Source organism: Arachis stenosperma, chromosome 6, assembly GCF_014773155.1.
Source record: "Arachis stenosperma cultivar V10309 chromosome 6, arast.V10309.gnm1.PFL2, whole genome shotgun sequence".
NCBI lineage: Eukaryota > Viridiplantae > Streptophyta > Magnoliopsida > Fabales > Fabaceae > Arachis > Arachis stenosperma.
In genome coordinates, this window is record NC_080382.1 from 104,666,047 (window position 1) to 104,688,565 (window position 22,519).

General features: G+C 37.4%; 1 non-coding gene across 1 annotated transcript; it reads right to left on the reverse strand.

Annotated features, from left to right (window-relative positions):
- Positions 1-4,643: 4,643 nt before the first annotated feature.
- LOC130937205 (small nucleolar RNA R71) lies at positions 4,644-4,751 on the reverse strand. The gene has a single exon (XR_009068434.1). It is a non-coding gene; the product is annotated as a small nucleolar RNA R71 (small nucleolar RNA).
- Positions 4,752-22,519: the final 17,768 nt, after the last annotated feature.

Sequence of the window (22,519 nt, forward strand, 5' to 3'; positions counted from 1 at the left end):
ATGACAATTGGATCAAGGAATTGGCGAGATTGATTGTGATTAGAGAGATTGGATTGCCAATGAATTGGGATCCAATCAATTTCAATCTGCCATAGATTTATTCATATGATTGAGAAAGAAGTTGAGATCTATTTGATTCATGATGGATTTAGATACCTCCAATCCCTGATGAATCTCTGTTTCTGTCATTTCTCATTTGCTCTAATTCTTATTTAATTGCCTTTGATTTACTGCTTTCTATTTTTCATTCTGCTGATTCAAGTACACTACACCCCTTTCATCTGTTAGCTTAACTAAATTTATCACCTAACTATAGTTGCTTGATCCATCAATCCTCGTGGGATCGACCTCACTCACGTGAGTTTTACTACTTGATGCGACCCGGTATACTTGTCGGTGAGTTTTTGTGGAAATCTAATTTCCCCCATCAAGTTTTTGGCGCTGTTGCCGGGGATTGATTTAGATCAACAATGATTAAGTGGGTGATAAGTGTAGATTAAGCTATTTTTTATTCTTTTAAGTTCTTTTAATTTTCTGTTTTCTCTTGACAATAAGGTGTTTGTGTTATTGCCTAACTAAGAAATTCTCATCTGTGACATGAATTTCAATTTTCATTGGTGATTATGTTTTCCAAAATTCAAATGGAGTTCACCTCATCTTTTAATCAAACAAATTTCATGGGATATTGCCCACCATCACAATATGATTCAAGTCATTATCCTAATGGTGGCTGAGAATATCACCAGAAAATGACAGATTATGAGCAATCCAACCAATGGGAATATGCTCCAAGGCCACAAAATAATCAAGACAATTCCATGAGATACTACCCAACACCACAAAATGATTCATGTCATTATCCTAATGGTAGATGGGAGTATCAACAAGGAATGATAGAGTATGAACACCTCCCAGAGCCGCAAAATGACTCATATTGCTATGACAACTATTCAGGTTGTGGCTGGGAGGGTCAAAACCAAAGAGATCTTAATGATCTGTATTTTGCTAATCAAGAAACATCATCATTTGATCGTGCTGACAATACATTCCTGTAAAATTGCTCCCCAATACCACAAAATGATCCACATTGTGATGAATTCAACAGTGACTCACATTGTGAATAGGAGGAGCAAAACTAGAGAACATTTGATAGTTCATACTCCACTTATCAAGAACTATCATGACTTGAGCAAATCTTCAACTCATTTATGCAAAGTTGCCCAACCTCACCTCCCAGTTCCTCATTTGAAAATTCTTCATCATTTGACTATGCCTCAACATAAAATTTCCTCCAAAATCAATACAACCCATTTTTCCAACCACAAAATTCATTTTACCACACAGAAAACTCATTTCAATATTCACAAAATTCATTCCATACCCCTCAAAACAACCCCACCACAACACATCCATGTCTACAAAACTACTCTCAACCTTTATCTCTTCAGCCAGAAGATGAGGATTACCTTCAATGGTCCAGGGAGTTTTTAGAAAGACAAGAACAATTCGTAGAAAGAAAAAAAAATCCTAGAAAGAACAAGAACAAGAAACTTTCTTCAAGAAGATGGATACGTGATGAGCGGATAATTTATACGCTTTTTGGCATTGTTTTTAGGTAGTTTTTAGTAGGATCTAGCTACTTTTAGGGATGTTTTTATTAGTTTTTATGCAAAATTCAAATTTTTGGACTTTACTATGAGTTTGTGTGTTTTTCTGTGATTTCAGGTATTTTCTGGCTGAAATTGAGGGACCTGAGCAAAAATCTGATTCAGGTTGAAAAAGGACTGCTGATGCTGTTGGATTCTGACCTCCCTTCACTCGAAATGGATTTTCTGGAGTTACAAAACTCCAAATGGCGCGCTCTTAAATGCGTTGGAAAGTAGACATCCAGAGCTTTCCAGCAATATATAATAGTCTATACTTTATTCGCGTTTAGACGACGCAAACTGGTGTTCAACGCCAGTTCCATGCTGCATTCTGGAGTAAAACGCCAGAAACAAGTCACAAACCAGAGTTAAACGCCAAAAACACGTTACAACTTGGCGTTCTAAACCTTGTCTGTGACGAGCTTCAGGGATTGGATGACTGTGACGAGCTTCAAACTCGTGAGTGTTGGGCGTAGTGACAGACGTAAAAGGATCAATGGATCCTATTCCGACATGATCGAGAACAGACAGATGATTAGCCGTGCGGTGACAGCGCATTTGGACCATTTTCTCTGAGAGAACGGATGGTAGCCATTGACAATGGTGACCCACCAACACACAGCTTGCCATAGAAGGAACCTTGCGTGCGTGAAGAAGATGACAGTAGGAAAGCAGAGATTTAGAAGACAAAGCATCTCCAAAACTCCAACACATTCTCCATTACTGCGTGACAATTACTCGTTTCATACTCTTTCACTTTTTACAATTAAAACTAAAGAACCCTATTGGTATCTTGACTAAGAACAATAAGATAACCATAGCTTGCTTCAAGCCAACAATCTCCGTAGGATCGACCCTTACTCACGTAAGGTATTACTTGGACGACCCAGTGCACTTGCTGGTTAGTTGTGTGGAATTACATAGTGTGAGTGTAGTTTTCGTGAACCAAGTTTTTGGCGCCGTTGCCGGGGATTGTTCGAGTTTGGACAAATGACGGTTCATCTTGTTGCTCAGATTTGGTAATTTTATTTTCAAAAAGTTTTAAAAAATCTTTCAAAAAAATTTTATTTGTTTTCGTTTTTCCAAAATTAATTTTTGAAAAAAAAAATCCAAAAAAATTTAATAAAACCAAAAAAATCAAAAGAAAAGTATTTTTGTGTTCCTTGTTTGAGTCTAGTGTCAATTTTTAAGTTTGGTGTCAATTGCATGTTTTTAAAATTTATGCATTTTTTCGAAAATTCATGCATGGTGTCCTTCATGATCTTCAAGTTGTTCTTGGTAAGTCTTCTTGTTTGATCTTCATATTTTCTTGTTTTGTGTCTTTTGTTGTTTTTCATATGCAATTTTGCATTCATAGTGTCTAAGCATTAAAAATTTCTAGTTTGGTGTCTTGCATGTTTTTCTTTTCTTGAAATTTTTCAAAAATAAGTCTTGATGTTCATTTTGATCTTCAAAGTGTTCTTGATGTTCATCTTGACATTCAAAGTGTTCTTGCATGCATCATGTGTTTTGATTCATAATTTTCATGTTGTGAGTCATTTTTGTGTTTTTCTCTCTCATCATTAAAAATTCAAAAATTCAAAAAAATATCTTTTCCTTATTTCTTTCATAAATTTCGAAATCTTTGGGTTGACTTAGTCAAAAATTTTTAAAATAAGTTGTTTCTTGTTAGTCAAGTCAAGATTTTAATTTTAAAAATCCTATCTTTTCAAAACTTTTTCAAAAATCAAATCTTTTTCATTTTTCTTTTATGATTTTCAAAAATTTAAAAATAATTTTCAAAATCTTTTTCTTGTCTTTATCAAACAATTAATGTATTGATTAAAAAATTTGAAGTTTGTTACTTTCTTGTTAAGAAAGGTTCAATCTTTAAATTCTAGATTCATATCTTTTAGTTTCTTGTTAGTCAAGTAATCAATTTTAATTTTAAAAATCAAATCTTTCTCAAAATATCTTCTTCAATCATATCTTTTCAAAATATCTTTTTCAAATCATGTCTTTTTCAAAATATTTTCTAACTTCTTATCTTTTCAAAATTGATTTTCAAATCTTTTTCAACTAACTAATTGACTTTTTGTTTGTTTCTTATCTTTTTCAAAACCACCTAACTACTTTTCTCTCTCTAATTTTCGAAAATTCCTTCCTCTTTTTCAAAATTCTTTTAATTAACTAATTGTTTTAAATTTTAAATTTTAATTTTATTTCTTCTCCTAATTTTCGAAAATCACTAACCATTTTTCTAAAACAATTTTCGAATTTCTCTCTATCTCATCTTCTTCTATTTATTTATTTAATTACTAACACTCTTCTCTTCATCTTAAAATCCAAACCCTCTCTTCTCTTCTGTGTTCGAATTTTTCTCTTCTTCATTTCTATTCTTCTTTTCTTTTACTCACATAAAGAAATCTCTATACTGTGACATAGAGGATTCCTCTTCTTTTCTATTCTCTTCTTTTTCATATGAGCAGGAGCAAGGACAAGAACATTCTTGTTGAAGCTGATCCTGAACCTGAAAGGACTCTGAAGAAGAAGCTAATGGAAGCTAAAGCACAATAAATCAGAGAAAACCTTACAGAGAATCTCAAAAAAGAAGACATGGCCAAACCCAATAACAATGGTGAAGGCGCAAGGAGGATGCTTGGTGATTATACTACACCTACTTCCAATTTTTATGGAAGAAGCATCTCAATCCCTGCCATTGGAGCAAACAATTTTAAGCTGAAACCTCAACTAGTTGCTCTAATGCAACAGAACTGCAAGTTTCATGGACTTCCATCAGAAGATCTCTATCAGTTTTTAACTAAGTTCTTGCGGATCTGTGAGACTATTAAGACTAATGGAGTAGATCCTAAAGTCTACAGGCTCATGCTTTTCCCTTTTGCTGTAAGAGACAGAGCTAGAACATGGTTGGACTCACAACCTAAAGATAGCCTAGACTCTTGGGATAAGCTGGTCATGACCTTCTTGGCCAAGTTCCTTTCTCCTCAAAATCTGAGCAAGCTTAGAGTGGATGTTCATACCTTCAAGCAAAAAGATGGTGAATCCCTCTATGAAGCTTGGGAAAGATACAAGCATATGACCAAAAAGTGTCATTCTGATATGCTTTTAGAGTGGACCATTTTTGATATATTCTATTATGGTCTATCTGAGTTCTCTAAGATGTCACTGGACCATTCTGCAGGTGGATCCATTCACCTAAAGAAAACTCCTGCAGAAGCTCAAGAACTCATTGACATGGTTGCAAATAACCAATTCATGTACACATCTGAGAGGAATCCTGTGAGTAATGGGACGCCTCAAAAGAGGGGTGTTCTTGAAATTGATGCTCTGAATGCCATATTTGCTTAGAACAAAATATTGACTCAGCAAGTCAACATGATTTCTCAGAGTCTGAATGGATGGAAAAATGCATCCAACAGTACTAAAGAGGCATCTTCTGAAGAAGAAGCTTATGATCCTGAGAACCTTGCAATGGGAGAGGTGAATTACATGGAACCCTATGGAAACACCTATAATCCTTCATGGAGAAATCATCCAAATTTCTCATGTAAGGATCAACAAAAGCCCCAACAAGGCTTTAATAATGGTGGAAGAAACAGGCTTAGCAATAGCAAGCCTTTTCTATCATCTTCTCAGCAACAGACAGAGAATTCTGAGCAGAGCTCCTCTAGCTTAGCAAACATAGTCTCTGATCTATCTAAGGCCACTCTAAGTTTCATGAGTGAAACAAGGTCATCTATTAGAAATTTGGAGGCACAAGTAGGCCAGCTGAGTAAGAAAATCACTGAAACTCCTCCTAGTATTCTCCCAAGCAATACAGAAGAGAATCCAAAGAGAGAGTGCAAGGCCATTGATATAATCAAAATGGCCGAATCCAAAGAGGAAGGAGAAGACGTGAATCCCAATAAGGAAGACCTCATGGGACGTCTCCCAGACAAGAAGGAGTTCCCTATAGAGGACCTAAAGGAATCTGAGGCTCATATAGAGACCATAGAGATTCCATTAAACCTCCTTCTGCCATTCATGAGCTCTGAGAACTATTCTTCCTCTGAAGAGGATGAAGATGTAACTGAAGAGCAAGTTGCTCAATATCTAGGAGCCATCATGAAGCTGAATGCCAAGTTGTTTGGTAATAAGACCTGGAAAGATGAACCTCCCTTGCTCATTAGTGAATTAAATACATGGGTTCAGCAAACTTTACCTCAAAAGAAATAAGATCCTGGTAAATTCTTAATAACCTATACCATAGACACCATGACATTTGAGAGAGCTCTGTGTGACCTGGGGTCAGGTATAAATCTTATGCCACTCTTTGTAATGGAGAAACTAGGGATCTTTGAGGTACAGGCTGCCACATTCTCATTAGAGATGGCAGACAAGTCAATAAGACAAGCTTATGCATTGGTAGAGGACGTGTTAGTGAAGGTTAAAGGCCTTTACATCCCTGTTGATTTCATAATCTTAGACACTAGAAAGGAGGAGGATGAATACATCATCCTTGGAAGACCCTTCCTAGCCACAGTAGGAGCTATAATTGATGTTGACAGAGAAGAACTAGTCCTTCAATTGAATGGGGACTACCTTGTGTTTAGAGCTCAAGGATATTCCTCTGCAACCATAGAGAGGGAGCATGAAAAGCTTCTCTCAATACAGAGTCAAACAAAGCCCCCACAATCAAACTCTAAGTTTGGTGTTGGGAGGCCACAACCAAACTCTAAGTTTGGTGTTAAGAAGCCCCCACATTCAAACTCTAAGTTTGGTGTTGGGAGGCCTTCATCATGCTCTGAACATTTGTGAAGCTCCATGAGAGCTCACTGTCAAGCTATTGACATTAAAGAAGCGCTTATTGGGAGGCAACCCAATTTTTATTTATCTATATTTTTTATTGTTCTTTTATGTTTTATTAGGTTCATGATCATGTGGAGTCACAAAACAATTGCAAAAAATTAAAAACAGAATAAAAAATAGCAGAAGAAAAAGCACACCCTGGAGGAAGAGCATACTGGCGTTTAAACGCCAGTAAGGAGCATCTGGCTAGTGTTCAACGCCAGAATAGAGCATGAATCTGGCGTTGAACGCCAGAAACAAGCAGCAGTTTGGCATTTAAATGCCAGGATTGCACCCTGAGGAAAGCTGGTGTTTAACGCCAGCAACAAGCATCAGGCTGGCGTTAAACGCCAGAAACATGCTACATTTGGGCGTTTAACGCCAGAAACAAGCTTCAGTTTGGCGTTAAATGCCAGGATTGCATGCAGAGGGCGTTTTACACGCCTAATTGGTGTAGGGATGATAAATCCTTGACACCTCAGGATCTGTGGACCCTACAGGATCACCTCAAGATCTGTGGACCCTACAGGATCACCACCTACCTCAACTCACTTTCTCTCTTCTTCACACAATCCAATAACACTCTTCCCCAAACACCATTCACCAATCACCTCAATCTCTTTTCCCCATCACCTCTTCACCACTCACATCCATCTATTCTTCCCCATAAATCCCTCCTACCTTCAAATTCAAAATCTCTTTCCCACCTAAACCCACCCTAAATGACCGAACCCCATTCCCTTTCCCTCCACTATATAAACCCTTCCATCCTTCTTAATTTTCACACAACACAACCCTCTCTTCTCCCCATTGGCCGAAACCCACACATCTCTCCCTTTCCTCCATATCTTCTTCTTCTTCTATTCTTTCTTCTCTTGCTCGAGGACGAGCAATATTCTAAGTTTGGTGTGGTAAAAGCATAGCTTTTTATTTTTCCATAACCATTTATGGCACCTAAGACCGGAGAAACCTCTAGAAAGAGAAAAGAGAAGACAAAAGCTTCCACTTCCGAGTCATGGGAGATAGAGAGATTCATCTCAAAAGCCCATCAAAACCACTTCTATAAAGTTGTGGCCAAGAAGAAGGTAATCCCTGAGGTCCCTTTCATGCTCAAGAAAAATGAGTATCCGGAGATCCGACATGAGATCCAAAGAAGAGGTTGTGAAGTTCTTACCAACCCCATTCAACAAGTCGGAATCTTAATGGTTCAAGAGTTCTACGCCAATGCATGGATCACTACGAACCATGATCGAAGTATGAACCCGAATCCAAAGAATTGGCTTATAATGGTTCGGGGGAAATGCTTAGATTTCATTCCGAAAAATGTAAGGTTGGCGTTCCACTTGCCAATTATGCAAGAAAATGCACGGCCCTACACTAGAAGGGTCAACTTTGATCAAAGGTTGGACCAAGTCCTCATAGACATATGTGTGGAAGGAGCTCAATGGAAAAAAGACTCAAAAGGCAAGCCGGTTCAATTGAGAAGACTGGACCTTAAGCCTGTGGCTAGAGGATGGTTGGATTTCATCCAACGCTCCATCATCCCCACTAGCAACCGATCCGAAGTAACTGTGGATTGGGCCATCATGATCCATAGCATCATGATTGGAGAGGAAGTAGAAGTTCATGAGGTCATTCCCCTAGAACTCTACAAAGTAGCCGAAAAGCCCTCCACCTTGGCAAGGCAAGCTTTTCCTCATCTCATTTGCCATCTATGCAACTTAGCTAGAGTTGTCATAGAAGGAGACATCCTCATTGAAGAGGAAAAGCCCATCACTAAGAAGAGGATGGAGCAAACAAGAGAGCCCATTCATGGATCTCAAGAGACGCATGAGGAAGCTCATCATCAAGAAATCCCTGAGGTGCCTCAAGGGATGCATTTTCCTCCAAACAACTATTGGGAACAACTCAACACTTCTCTAGAAGGATTGAGTCATAACATGAACCAATTAAGGGGGAACACCAAGAGCACTCCATCATTCTCAATAAGATTAGAGAAGATCAAAGAGCTATGAGGGAGGAGCAACAAAGGCAAGGAAGAGACATAGAGGAGCTCAAAGACGCCATTGGTCCTTCAAGAAGAAGGCGCCACCATCACTAAGGTGGACTCATTCCTTAACTTCCTTGTTCTTATCTCTCTGTTTTTCGATTTTATGCTATATGTTTGTCTATCTTTTGACTCTCTATTTTTCGATTTTATGCTATATGTTTGTCTATCATTTGAGTCTTTACTACATGATCATTAGTATCTAGTGTCTATGTCTTAAAGCTATGAATAATTCCATGAATCCTTCACCTTTCTTAAATGAAAAATGTTTTTAATACAAAATAACAAGAAGTACATGAGTTTCGAATTCATTCTTGAAATTAGTTAATTATATTGATGTGGTGACAATACTTTTTGTTTTCTGAATGAATGCTTGAACTATGCATATTTTTTATCTTGTTGTTTATGAATGTTAAAATCATTGGCTCTTGAAAGAATGATGAAAAAGAAAAATGTTATTGATGATCTGAAAAATAAAAAAAATTGATTCTTGAAGCAAGAAAAAGTAGTGAAGAACAAAGCTTGCGAAAAAAAAGAGAAAAAGAAAAAGCAACCAGAAAAAGCCAATAGCCCTTGTAACCAAAAGGCAACGGTAAAAAAGGATCCAAGGCTTTGAGCATCAATGGATAGGAGGGCCCAAGGAAATAAAATCCAGGCCTAAGCGGCTAAATCAAGCTGTCCCTAACCATGTGCTTGTGGCATGTAGGTCTAAGTGAAAAGCTTGAGACTGAGTGGTTAAAGTTGTGATCCAAAGCAAAAAGAGTGTGCTTAAGAGCTCTGGACACCTCTAACTGGGGACTTTAGCAAAGTTGAGTCACAATCTGAAAAGGTTCACCCAGTCTTGTGTCTGTGACATTTATGTATCCGGTGGTAATACCGGAAAACAAAGTGCTTAGGGCCACAACCAAGACTCATAAAAGTAGCAGTGTTCAAGAATCAACATACTTAACTAGGAGAATCAATAACACTATCTGAACTCTGAGTTCCTATAGATGCTAATCATTCTGAACTTCAAAGGAAAAAGTGAGATGCCAAAACTGTTCAGAAGCAAAAAGCTACAAGTCCCGCTCATCTAATTAGAACTAATATTCATTGATATTTTGGGATTTATAGTATATTCTCTTCTTTTTATCCTATTTGATTTTCAGTTGCTTAGGGACAAGGAACAATTTAAGTTTGGTGTTGTGATGAGCGGATAATTTATACGCTTTTTGGCATTGTTTTTAGGTAGTTTTTAGTATGATCTAGCTACTTTTAGGGATGTTTTTATTTGTTTTTATGCAAAATTCACATTTTTGGACTTTACTATGAGTTTTTGTGTTTTTCTGTGATTTCAGGTATTTTCTGGCTGAAATTGCGAGACCTGAGCAAAAATCTGATTCAGGCTGAAAAAGAACTGCTGATGCTGTTGGATTCTGACCTCCCTGCACTCGAAATGGATTTTATGAAGCTACAAAACTTCAAATGACGCGATCTTAATTTCGTTGAAAAGTAGACATCCAGAGCTTTCCAGCAATATATAATACTTTATACTTTATTCGAGTTTAGACGACGCAAACTGGCATTCAACGCCAGTTCCATGCTACATTCTAGAGTAAAACGCCAGAAACAAGTCACAAACCAGAGTTAAACGCCAAAAACACGTTACAACTTGGCGTTTAACTCCAAGAGAAGCCTCTGCACGTGTAAAGCTCAAGCTCAGCCTAAGCACACACCAAAGTGGGCTCCGGAAGTGGATTTCTACACTAAGACTTATTTCTGTAAACCCTAGTAACTAGTCTAGTATAAATAGGACTTTTTACTATTGTATTTTCATCTGGGGAATTAATCTTTGACGTTTAGTCCTGAGATATTGGGGGCTGGCCTCACGGCCATGCGTAGACCTTGTTCTTATGTATTTTCAACGGTGGAGTTTCTACACACCATAGATTAAGGTGTGGAGCTTTGCTGTACCTCGAGTATTAATGCAATTACTACTGTTTTCTATTCGATTCAGCTTATTCTTATTCTAAGATGTTCATTTGCACTTCAACCTGATGACATTTTAGATTTGAACTTTGTACTTTTTGACGGCATGAGTCTCTAAACTCCATTATTGGGGCTAAGGAGCTCTGCAGCGTCTCAATGAATTAATGCAATTATTTCTGTTCTCCATTCAAACACACTTGTTTCTATCTATGATATTCATTCGCATTTTAATATGAAGAAGGTGATGATTCGTGACACTCATCACCATTCTCAACCTATGAACGCGTGCCTGACAACCACCTCCGTTCTACATTAGATTGAATGAGTATCTCTTAGATTTCTTAATCAGAGTCTTCGTGGTATAAGCTAGAATCCATTGGCAGCATCCTTGAGAATCCAGAAAGTCTAAACCTTGTCTGTGGTATTCCGAGTAGGATTCAGGGATTGGATGACTGTGACGAGCTTCAAACTCTCGAGTGTTGGGCGTAGTGACAGACACAAAAGGATCAATGGATCCTATTCTGACATGATCGAGAACCGACAGATGATTAGCCGTGCGGTGACAGCGCATTTGGACCATTTTCACTGAGAGGACGGATGGTAGCCATTGACAACGGTGACCCACCAACACACAGCTTGCCATAGAAGGAACCTTGCGTGCGTGAAGAAGATGATAGTAGGAAAGCAGAGATTCAGAAGACAAAGCATCTCCAAAACTCCAACTCATTCTCCATTACTGCGTAACAATTACTCATTTCATACTCTTTCACTTTTTACAATTGAAACTAAAGAACCCTATTGGTATCCTGACTAAGAACAATAAGATAACCATAGCTTGCTTCAAGCCAACAATCTCCGTGGGATCGACCCTTACTCACGTAAGGTATGGCTTGGACGACCCAGTGCACTTGCTGGTTAGTTGTGCGAAATTACATAGTGTGAGTGTAGTTTTCGTGCACCAATAGGCGCTTAGAAAAAATAAGGAGAAACTTAGGATTACCAAGCATTGAGGATGAAGACCAATTTGTGAGTGAGGAAGTGGAAGAAAAAGCTCCTGTATCAAGTGAGATTTCAATAAAGAATGAGGTGGTAGAGGTATATGAGCCAAGGATTTCATATCCACAGAGGCCACTTGAGATGACAAGGGAACATGAAAACTCACAACCCCTACAAACCTTCCTGAACCAAAGACTCTCAACACTTGAATCTGTGATTGAAAGATATGAAGAGGAGATGAAGAAATCTTAGGAAGAACAACAAACTCCTCCATAAAAGTGCTGTTAAACCAGATGTTGAGTGCAAAGGAGGAAGTGAAAGAACAAGAAAGTGAGGAAGACAATCAAGGAAGTCCATACTCAAGTGAGGCAGAAAGTTGCATAGAAGAAGGGCTCATTGAACTACCAATGCAATAAGATCTTGATGAAGGGAACACTCCAACAATCACACAACTACCAAGTCTTGATATCCAAGAAGTGAAGGCAACCCATAACAACACCAAGAAGAGGATTGTGACCAAGCTACAAGTGATCATATCCATGAAGAAGAAAAGGTCAACTGCAAACAATCCAACCCCTGCCCCAACAAGCAAAGTAAATCAAGCAAACAACAAAAGAAAGCTTGTTGGGAAGAGGCCAAGACATGGGATACTGACTGACTCTTCTCTCCCCTTGAGGTCATTCCTCTTAACAAACTGGAAAAAGAGGAAGAAAGTTGAGCAAAACATGTCAAGCTAATGACACTAAAAGAGCACTTGTTGGGAGGCAACCCAACCTTAGGTAACATTTCATTTCATTATTTTTTCTCTTTTCTTTTTTTATTTTCAAATAAAATTGGCATGTGATTACATTCTAAGTTTGGTGTTGCCCTGTAACAATCTGTTTTTGATATTTTCTAGACACTTGCATCAATTTCAAGAGAAAGTGTCACACTAAGTTTGGTGTGCCACTTAATTTTCTATGCAATGAATCCAGCAACACCACTTATTTGCATAATCATAATGCCTTTGCAGTGTTATCTTTCTTTTGGTTTGACACTTTTTCTTTCTCTTGGTTTTAGTCATTCTTTTGTTTTTGATAATTTTTTTTATGTTGCTTTTCAACTGTTGTTTTTAATACCTCACCAAGAAATCCTTATTCGTTACAAATTTCTCTCTTGGTGATTGTGTTATTAGCATATAACAGTTTCTTTTATTTAGTTTTAGTTCAAATAAATTGACATGTGATTGCATTCTAAGTTTGGTGTTGCTATGCAATAAAAATTGTTCCCAATCTCTTCTGGATACTTGCATCAATTCCAAGTGAAAGTGTCACACTAAGTTTGGTGTGCCACTTATCTTTTATGCAATGTATCATGCACACCCTCCTATCTTTGCAATCACAATGTCTCTGTTTCCTGTGACTTCATTGTTATTTTTCATTTTGCTTGCTTAAACACATGTGCTATTGACATGTCATTGTGTAAGACACTCATGACCCATCATAGACCCCATCACCACTGTTTGAATTGTTGCTTGATGATGAGTAAACACTCTAAGTTGGTATGGGAAGGAGAAGAATAGGAGGAAAAGGACAACAACAATGAAGATGAACTACAAGGTGGTAAAGTTCTTTTTCCTCTTATTTGTTCCAGTACTTTAAAGTGCATGATTGTCTTCTATCTTCTCTGTATACATGTGTGTTGTGAATAAGCATAGTCTAATTGCTAAACTGTAATATGTTGCCGTGACATTATGACTACCATCTTGAATTTTGTGACTTCAAAAGTAATAAAGTATCATGATCATAAACAAACAAGGAATTAAAAAAGAACATAGCATGGGCATACAAGTATTAGAAGGCTAGTATGATTAATTGTTGCTCAATTGCATTCGATTTTATTTAATTGAAGTTTTCTACTAGGACATTTTATGAAATTTTTTGAAATCATGAAAACCTTGAAAGAAGAAAATACAGTTAAGGCAAGAAAAGCAAAGGGGAAAGAATGAGAAAGCTGAAGGCTCTGAGTACCAATGACAATTCAATTGTTAAGTACTTGTGGTGTTTATGTATCAGGAAAAAAGCTTGAAAACAAAACACTTAGAGTCAAGGCTAGGCTCAAGTGCAAAAGCACTCCTTCAAAGCTCAAGGCTCTGAGCATCAATGATTAGAGAGTAAAGAATGAAACAAGTGAGCTTAAAGAAGTCCTCTAATTAAATGCTTGTGGTGCTTATGTATCAAGTGGTAATACTTGAAAACAAAGCTTTTAGAGTTATAGCTTTGTTATCAACTCATGGTGCAAAGCACCCAAAAGGAGAAGCTAAGAAGAGAATGAAAAGCTTGCTTCAAGGAAGAAATAGAAAGAAAAGATTTCATAAAATGAGCTAGATAGAAACATCAATTATTTGAATTTCTTTTGTGATTGCTGCATGCACAAAAAACTAGCCAACCATGAACATAAAAATTGCTACTCTTCTTACCTTGGTTTGTCAACCTTTACTCCATGATTCTTTTCCTGCTTGGGGACAAGCAAGGTTTAAGTTTGGTGTTGTGATGACATGTCATATTGTGCATGTTTTACTAGCAATTTTTATCTATTTTTGCCTGGATTTCATGCATTTTTAGGCAAGAAGTAAGTGCTTGGATGAGAAATTCATGCTTGTCTTAAATTAATCAAAATTGTTGATTTTATGCATTTTCATGATATTTTTGCAAGATTTAGTTGATAATATGAATGATGCAAGATTTGATGATTATGCCAAAGCTTTGATGCCATGTTTGGTTGATGATAGGTAAAAAAATGAGAGGAAGAAACAAAGAAGGAAAAAGTGCAGAAGAACGCTACGTTCACAAATGCTATGTTCACAAGTGACGCGCACGCGTACAAGGCGCTTACGCGCAGGATGACTGACGATCGGATTTTCTATCGGTAAAGAAATTCACAAATATAATCGCGTTGTAAGTAAAGTTCCTAAACCAACAGAAAATCCTTTCCTACAAAAGTTTGGTTGTCACAAGTAACAAACCCAGTAAATTTATAAACCGAAGTATTCAAATCTCGGGTTGTCTCTCAAGGAATTGCTGGGAGGTATGATTTATTATTTGTTAAAAGAAAATAGTATAATTTTGGGTTTTTTAAAATAAGGAACAGGTTATTTAAATGGCAAGGAAAATAAATTAATAATTATAAAATCTCTTGGCAAGGTATAAGAAATTGAAGTCCTATCCTAGTTATCCTTATCAGGTGTGATGAGAATTGGACTCTGCTCCCACTTTAGTTAGCCCTTACTAAATAAAGGAAAGTCAAGCGGACTAATAAATTTGATCCTCAAGTCCTAGTCAACTCCTATGGAAAGACTAGAGTTTTTGAAGTACAAATTAATCAGCAAAGAATTCCAATTTCAATCAATAGCTGAGTTTGATAACTCAAGTGTTACTAATTACTCAGCCAAGGCCAAAGGATGTAAAAAGCTAAATCATAAATATGAAATACCTCAAATTGTATTAAATAGAAAATCAATCTAAACATAAAGAGTTCATAAACCAAGTAATAGAATAAATAAAAGGAACATTGAACCTGGAAATTGAGAAGAAGTAACCTAAACATAATAGAAATCCTAAATCCTAATGCTAAGAGAGAGGAGAGAACCTCTCTCTCTAAAAACTACATCTAAAAACCTAAAATTGTGAATTATCAGCTTATGCTTCGTATGAATTGAGTCTCTGCATGTTCCCTGGCTTTATTCTGTGTTTCTGGGCCAAAAACTGGGTCAAAACGCGGCCCAAAATCGTCCCCAGCATTTCCTGAATTTTCTGCAGATCGCGCATGTCATGCGTACGCGTCGGTCACGCGTACGCGTCATTCAGCATTTTCCTTGTCATGCGTGCGCGTTAAGCGTACGTACGCATTGCTGTGATTTTGTCTAAATCACGCGCACGCGTCAGCCATGCGTGCGCGTCGCTGTTCGCTAGTTGTCTCCTTTATTTCTTGTGCTCCTTCCCTTTTTGCAAGCTTCCTCTCCATTCTCTAAGCCGTTCCTGCCCTATAAAGCCTGAAACACTTAACACACGGATTACGACATCGAATGGTATAAAGGAGAATTAAAATATGTAATTAAAAGATCTCTAGGAAGCAAGTTTTCAATCATAGAACTAAACTAGAAAGGAATTATAAAATCATGAAAATCATATGAATAAGTGGGCAAGAATTTGATAAAAACCACTCAATTAAACACAATATAAACCATAAAATAGTGGTTTATCAACCTCCCTACACTTAAACATTAGCATGTCCTCATGCTTAGCTTAAGGAGATAAAACAGATGAGTAGGAAAAAAAAGACTCGTGACATGCAACCTATGAATGTGAAAGCAACTACATGCTAGGACGTCTCTATCTACTTGGTTAAAAGCAAACAAGTTCTCCAAGACAAATACAAACCAAATTCCACTAATTCAAACCATATAGTGAAAACAAGTAAACTTGTAAGAAGATAGCTCATGAAAGCAGGGAACATAGAATCAAGCACTGAACCCTTACTGGTAGTGTATATCACTTTAACTCTCAAGTGTCTAGGGTCAATCACTCTACTCTTCCCTAGTCATGCTTTCTCAACCTTGTTCTTCATCTAACCAATCATCAAATATTTAGCATACCAATACAAACATCATGAGGTCTTTTCAGGGTTGTAATGGGGCTAAGGTAAGGGTGAGGATATATGTATGGCCAAGTGAGCTATAATATGAATCTACCCATAATTCCCACTTTTGTATAATTTCCATACTCATGTACCAAATTTTTTATATTTCTTTACTTTTATCACATGTGCATTGATCTTTATTAAAGCTTAACATTCGGGTAATTTTATCCCCTTATTCACTTACTTTCTTTCTTTTTTTTCGAAACATAACTTATCAATGCACATGGATTTTTAATTTTTTTCTGGTTTTACATGAGTAGGTTCCCAAATTCCCAATATTAAAATAAATTAGAAACATGATACATTCCCTTATTAACCCATGTTCCTACAGTTTCCCCACACTTAGTTGATACACAATCTCTATCTTAAGCTAACCAAAGATTCAATTGGGGTAGTTAATTGTTTTTCCACTTAAGGCTAGTGATGTGGTAAAATATAGAATAAATGGGATTAAAAGGCTCAAAGTGGTTAACAAGGGTGACATAAAAGGGTAGGCTTATTTGGGAGAAGTGAGCTAAAACAAGTAATGGCCTCAATCATATGCAAGCATGTATTTACACTAAATAATGGACATATAGACTGAAACAAAGTAAAGATTGCAATCATAGAGAAGAAAACACACAAGGATAAAATATTATGGTTAAATAATGTAACCATGCAATTAAGCTCAAATCTCACAGGTTGTATGTTCTAGCTTTTAACTATGTTCCAAATACAACTTCCACACAAATTTAACACAAAAGTTTTGATTTAAATTAGTGATTTTTTTTTCAAAAATAGGGTCTTAAAAAGAAACTCATTACTTTAACCAAGAAGTAGCTAAATGCATAAAATCAAACAAACATGCAATGCAACATGCAAATGCAACAATGTACTAAATAAAATAAAACATTGGTGTTGAGAAGAAAATAACTAACCCATGGAGATTGGTATCAACCTCTCCACACTTAAAGATTACACCGTCCTCGGTGCATGCTGAGATGTGCAGGTGGACGGGCTGCTACAACTGATGCTTTTCTCTAGAGATTGTGCAGATGGACTTGTTTGTTGCCCCATATAGAAGTTTCTTTTTTTCTTTTCTCGGTGGCCAGCCTGAAAGAAGAGGAAAAAGAAGAAAAGTAACCCAGAAATAAAGATAAGAAAATGAATAAAGTATGGTTGGATTAATGCCAAATAATGAGGGTCTCAATTACATGGTAGCTACAACATGTATGTGAGAAAGCAATAGAAGCACATGACATACCAGTGGTACAAAATTTGCAACAAAGGGAAGGAGTGTGGGTAATGAAAGACAATATAAATTCATGTCAATGCAAAATTAATACAAGTATCATAAAAGATTAGCATTGTCTTAAATAATATTACCCAACAGTGTAAAACAAGTCAATGACTACCAAAATAATACCAGAAAAGACGCAACAGTTGAATATGAAGAAGTAACACCAATGAAAAAATAATAAATTTAGAAAAGAAAAGAAAAATATGCACAAAATTAAAATGCAATAAATGAAATATGCAAATAAATTAAGTAAAATAGAATTGAAGTGAAGAGGGATGCAAAGTTAAAGAGATAAGGTAAGAAAAAAAGAAGAAAGAAGAAAAGATAGAAGAAATTAGGATTAGAAAAGAAAAGATAAGATAATTGGCGCTGATCTGGATAAGTTGTACGGCGCAGGCGACGTGGACACGTGAGTGACGCGGTCGCATGGTGTGCGATAAGGTCAGGTGACACGGACACGTGGGTCACGCGATCGCGTGGCCCTATTTGTGCGATTGGCGCGAGTGCAGTCTTGCGTTCGCGCAACTCTCTGTTTCAAACTCATTTTGCCAAAAATCTGGGTGACGCGTTCGCGTGGGTGACGCGATCGTGTGAATGGCCATAATTTGAAAATGATGCGGACGCGTGGTACATGTGTTCGTGTGGTAGGGCTTGTGCTTCTAGCATGGTTTCAGCCCCACTCCATCACAACTTGCTGCCATACACCCATTTACGTCGATTTCGCGGGGCCACGCTTGCGCATGGGTGACGCGCAGGCGTGGATGGTTGGATTCGCAAGGACGTGTCAGGGACGCGTTCGCGTGGGCAAGTTTGTGCCTGAGGCACGCCTCAGCCACGCTCCCGCGTGACTTTCTGTTCAATCCCCTATTATCGCTAATTCTCCTTTGACATGGATGCGTCAGCGACGTTGACGCGTCGTGTGCAATTTTTTTTTTTAATATGCAGAATGCAGAATGCAATGCTGATATGGATGTTATGAATAATTCCAGGTTCAATAAAATAGAATAAAATAAAATAAAACTTAAAAACAAACAAAACAAAATAAAAATTGAAATTGAAAAAGGAACGATCATACCATGGTGGGTTATCTCCCACCTAGCACTTTTGGTTAAAGTCCTTAAGTTGGACATTTGATGAGCTTCTTGTTATGGTGGCTTGTGCTTGTATTCATCCAAAAATCGCCACCATTGTTTGGAATTCCAACAGCCTCTGGGGTCCCAAACAAGGCATGTAAAGCCCTTGAGCAAGTTAAAGCAAGTGACAATGCCCCAAGAGTATTGATTGCTAGACTGAATTCTGGGGTCCCAAATCTTGCTTTTGCACCCATCTTCTTGTTGAGCAACATTGTTCCATCTGGGTGGCAAGCAATCTGAATTCTCACTGAAGCGGCCAAACAAATCTTAGACCCATTCAATTGAGCTCTACACCAATCTTTGCGTTTAAACTTTGAGCTTTCTACCATATTAAATCTTGCATGACGACTCCTACCACTAACCATCTCTCTCATACTCTTAAAGCCACAAAGAGCTCTAAGTTGACCATCCGTCTCCAGTAGCCCATATTCAAGTGGGAAAGTAAAGGATACGGATAGGAATTTTACCCACTTGAACATTGTGTTGGACGGTAATGGCCTTGGGAGAGGTGTTTCTAATGAATTTGCAAGCTCCACTCCCTTGTGCTTTTCTCTGACAACTTCCACCTCTTTGCAACCTTCTTCAATATCAACCTCTTCTTCTTGGTAGCTTTCTTCCAATTCAATCTCCTCTTCACCGCTTTCCAAGGGCATAGGAGGTTGTGCTTCTTCTTCTTTGATCTCCATGTCAAGTCCAATATGAGAGGATTCACTTGTAGATAAGGATTCATCAATGATTGAATCTATCTCATGATCAACCTCCTCAAGGTCTTCAGCCATGATACGCCTTGGAGGTTGTACACCCTCCTCAACATCAATTTTAAGCATCTTAAAAGGAGGCTTTATGACTTGACCTTCCCATGGAGGTTCCGCATCTCCTAAGTCTTCAACCACTTCCTCTTTAATAATTACTGCTTTGTCCAGTTGTTTTAATATAAAATCATACTCATCCTTGATGATTTTCTTTCCATGAAAACTCCTTTCAACTATTCTTTCATCTTCAAGGGTGTCTCCTATCTCCACATTTTGGGCCACCTCTTACTCTAAGACAAAATCAGACTCCTCCTTGATGTCTTCCTTCACTAATTCTTTGACCACTCCTTTGACTTCAAGGGTCTCTACTACCTTCACCTTTAGGGCCTCCTCTAGCTCCTTATGAAGTATGAATTCGCGAAGACGATCCCTTCTCTCTTGTTCCATGTCAATAGCATAATTGGGATAATCTTGCTCTTAGATTGATGGATGTGGGTGCTCTTCCATGGAGCGTGGTGATGGGATGGAAAGATCATTATGTGGTTGAAAAGGAAGTGCACTAGAGCTTGAGGGTTGATTGTTGAAGGTATTCGGTGGTCCAATTTGGGCAACGAGAGCTTGTATAGCAGAGTTTAGATCGGTAAGTGCTTTCTCCATGGATGTTTGCCTTTGGTGCATAACTCTAAGAGTGTTAGTATCCAATGGAGGTTGGGGTGGATAGGAGGGTTCATTAGTTGGGAGAAAGGGTTCATGGTAGGAAGTTGGTTCATCTTGATAAGGATAAAGAGATGGTGTATATTGAGGTGGTGGTTCTTGGGAGTAATTGTTTTGGAATTGGGGTGGTTCTATGTATGGTTTGTTCTGCTCATAGTATGGTTGGTATAGTGGATATGAATTAGGGTCATATGGGGGTGTTTGGTGGTAAGGGGCTTGTAAGTATGGTGGTTTAAAGCTATGTTGAGGAGGGGGTTCATAGGCGTATAATGGTGGTTGTTGATAATCAAAAGAGTGCTCACCATAGCCGTCATCTTGGTATGCCTCTTGGAAGGGCTCTTGGTTATAGTATGTTAGTGGAGGTTGTTGCCAAGAGGATTGATCAAATCCTTGTGGCTCCTCCCATCTTTGGTTGTCCCATCCTTGATGCATGTTCTCATTGTAATCTCCTCTTCCTGCAACATAATTGTAACCAGACTGATAGCCAAAGTTGTGAGAGTTCATGGTAGCTAAAGGAAATAAAAACTAATAAAAATTAATGAAAATAAACTCATAAAACTAGAAATACTAACAACAAAAAATTTGAAAAAGATTTAAATTTTGAAAAGGTTTGATTTTAAAAATTTTAAATTTGAATTTTGAAATTTGAATTTTGAATTTTGGAATTTAAATATTGAAATTTGAAATTTTGATTTTGAAATAATATAAGATAAGATTTTGAAAAAGATACGATTTTTGAAAAAGATTTGAATTTTGAAATTTTAAAACTAAGATAAGATAAGATAAAAATTTTAAAATAAAAATCTGAATTTTTTTTGTAATTTTTGAAAAAAATCAATTAAAAAGCAAATATTTACAATAACCAATAATAAGGCACACGTTCGCAATTCCCCGGCAACGGCGCCATTTTGACGATCGAATTTTCTATCGGTAAAGAAATTCACAAATATAATCGCGTTGTAAGTATAGTTCCTAAACCAACAGAAAATCCTTTCGTACAAAAGTTTGGTTGTCACAAGTAACAAACCTAGTAAAATTTATAAACCGAAGTATTCAAACCTCGGGACATCTCTCAAGGAATTGCAGGAAGGTATGATTTATTATTGGTTAAAGAAAATAGTATAATTTTGGGTTTTTTAAAATAAGGAACATGTTATTTAAATGGCAAGGAAAATAAATTAATAATTATAAAATCTCTTGGCAAGGTATAAGAAATTGAAGTCCTATCCTAGTTATCCTTATCAGGTGTGATGAGAATTGGACTCTGCTCCCACTTTAGTTAGCCCTTACTAAATAAAGGAAAGTCAACTGGACTAATTAATTTGATCCTCAAGTCCTAGTCAACTCTTATGGAAAGACTAGAGTTATTGGAGTACAAATTAATCAGCAAAGAATTCCAATTTCAATCAACAGCTGAGTTTGATAACTCAAGTGTTACTAATTACTCAGCTAATGCCAAAGGATGTAAAAAGCTAAATCATAAATATGAAATACCTCAAATTGTATTAAATAGAAAATCAATATAAACATAAAGAGTTCATAAACCAAGTAATAGAATAAATAAAAGGAACATTGAACCTGGAAATTGAGAAGAAGTAACCTAAACGTAATAGAAATCCTAAATCCTAATCCTAAGTGAGCGAAGAGAACCTCTCTCTCTAAAAACTACATCTAAAAACCTAAAATTGTGAATTATTAGCTTATGCTCCGTATGAATTGAGTCTCTGCATGTTCCCTGGCTTTATTCTGTGTTTCTGGGCCGAAAACTGGGTCAAAACGCGGCCCAAAATCGTCCCCAACATTTCCTGAATTTTCTGCAGATCGCGTATGTCATGCGTACGCGTCGGTCACACGTACGCGTCATTCAGCATTTTCCTTGCCACGTGTGCACGTCAAGCACGCGTACACGTCACTGTGATTTTGTCCAAATCGCGCGCACGCATCAGCCATGCGTGCGCGTCGCTGTTCGCTGGTTGTCTCTTTTATTTCTTGCACTCCTTCCCTTTTTGCAAGCTTCCTCTCCACTCTCTAAGCCATTCCTACCCTATGAAGCCTGAAACACTTAACACACGAATCACGGCATCAAATGGTATAAAGGAGAATCAAAATACGTAATTAAAAGATCTCTAGGAAGCAAGTTTTCAATCATAGAACTAAACTAGGAAGGAATTGTAAAATCATGCAAATCATATGAATAAGTGGGCAAGAATTTGATAAAAACCACTCAATTAAACACAATATAAACCATAAAATAGTGGTTTATCAATGACACTTTTGCAATCCACGCATACGCATGCATGGCGCGTATGCGTGGAAGGAGGATCAGTGTTCACCTGCAATGAACACTACGTTCACCGCGAATGAGCGCCTACAATGCTTTTGAAAATTTGATTTGAAATATAGCCATCGACGCGCACGCGTGCATGACGCGTACACGTGGATGCGACATTTTTGAAGAAGCACGCGTTTGCGTGGATGAA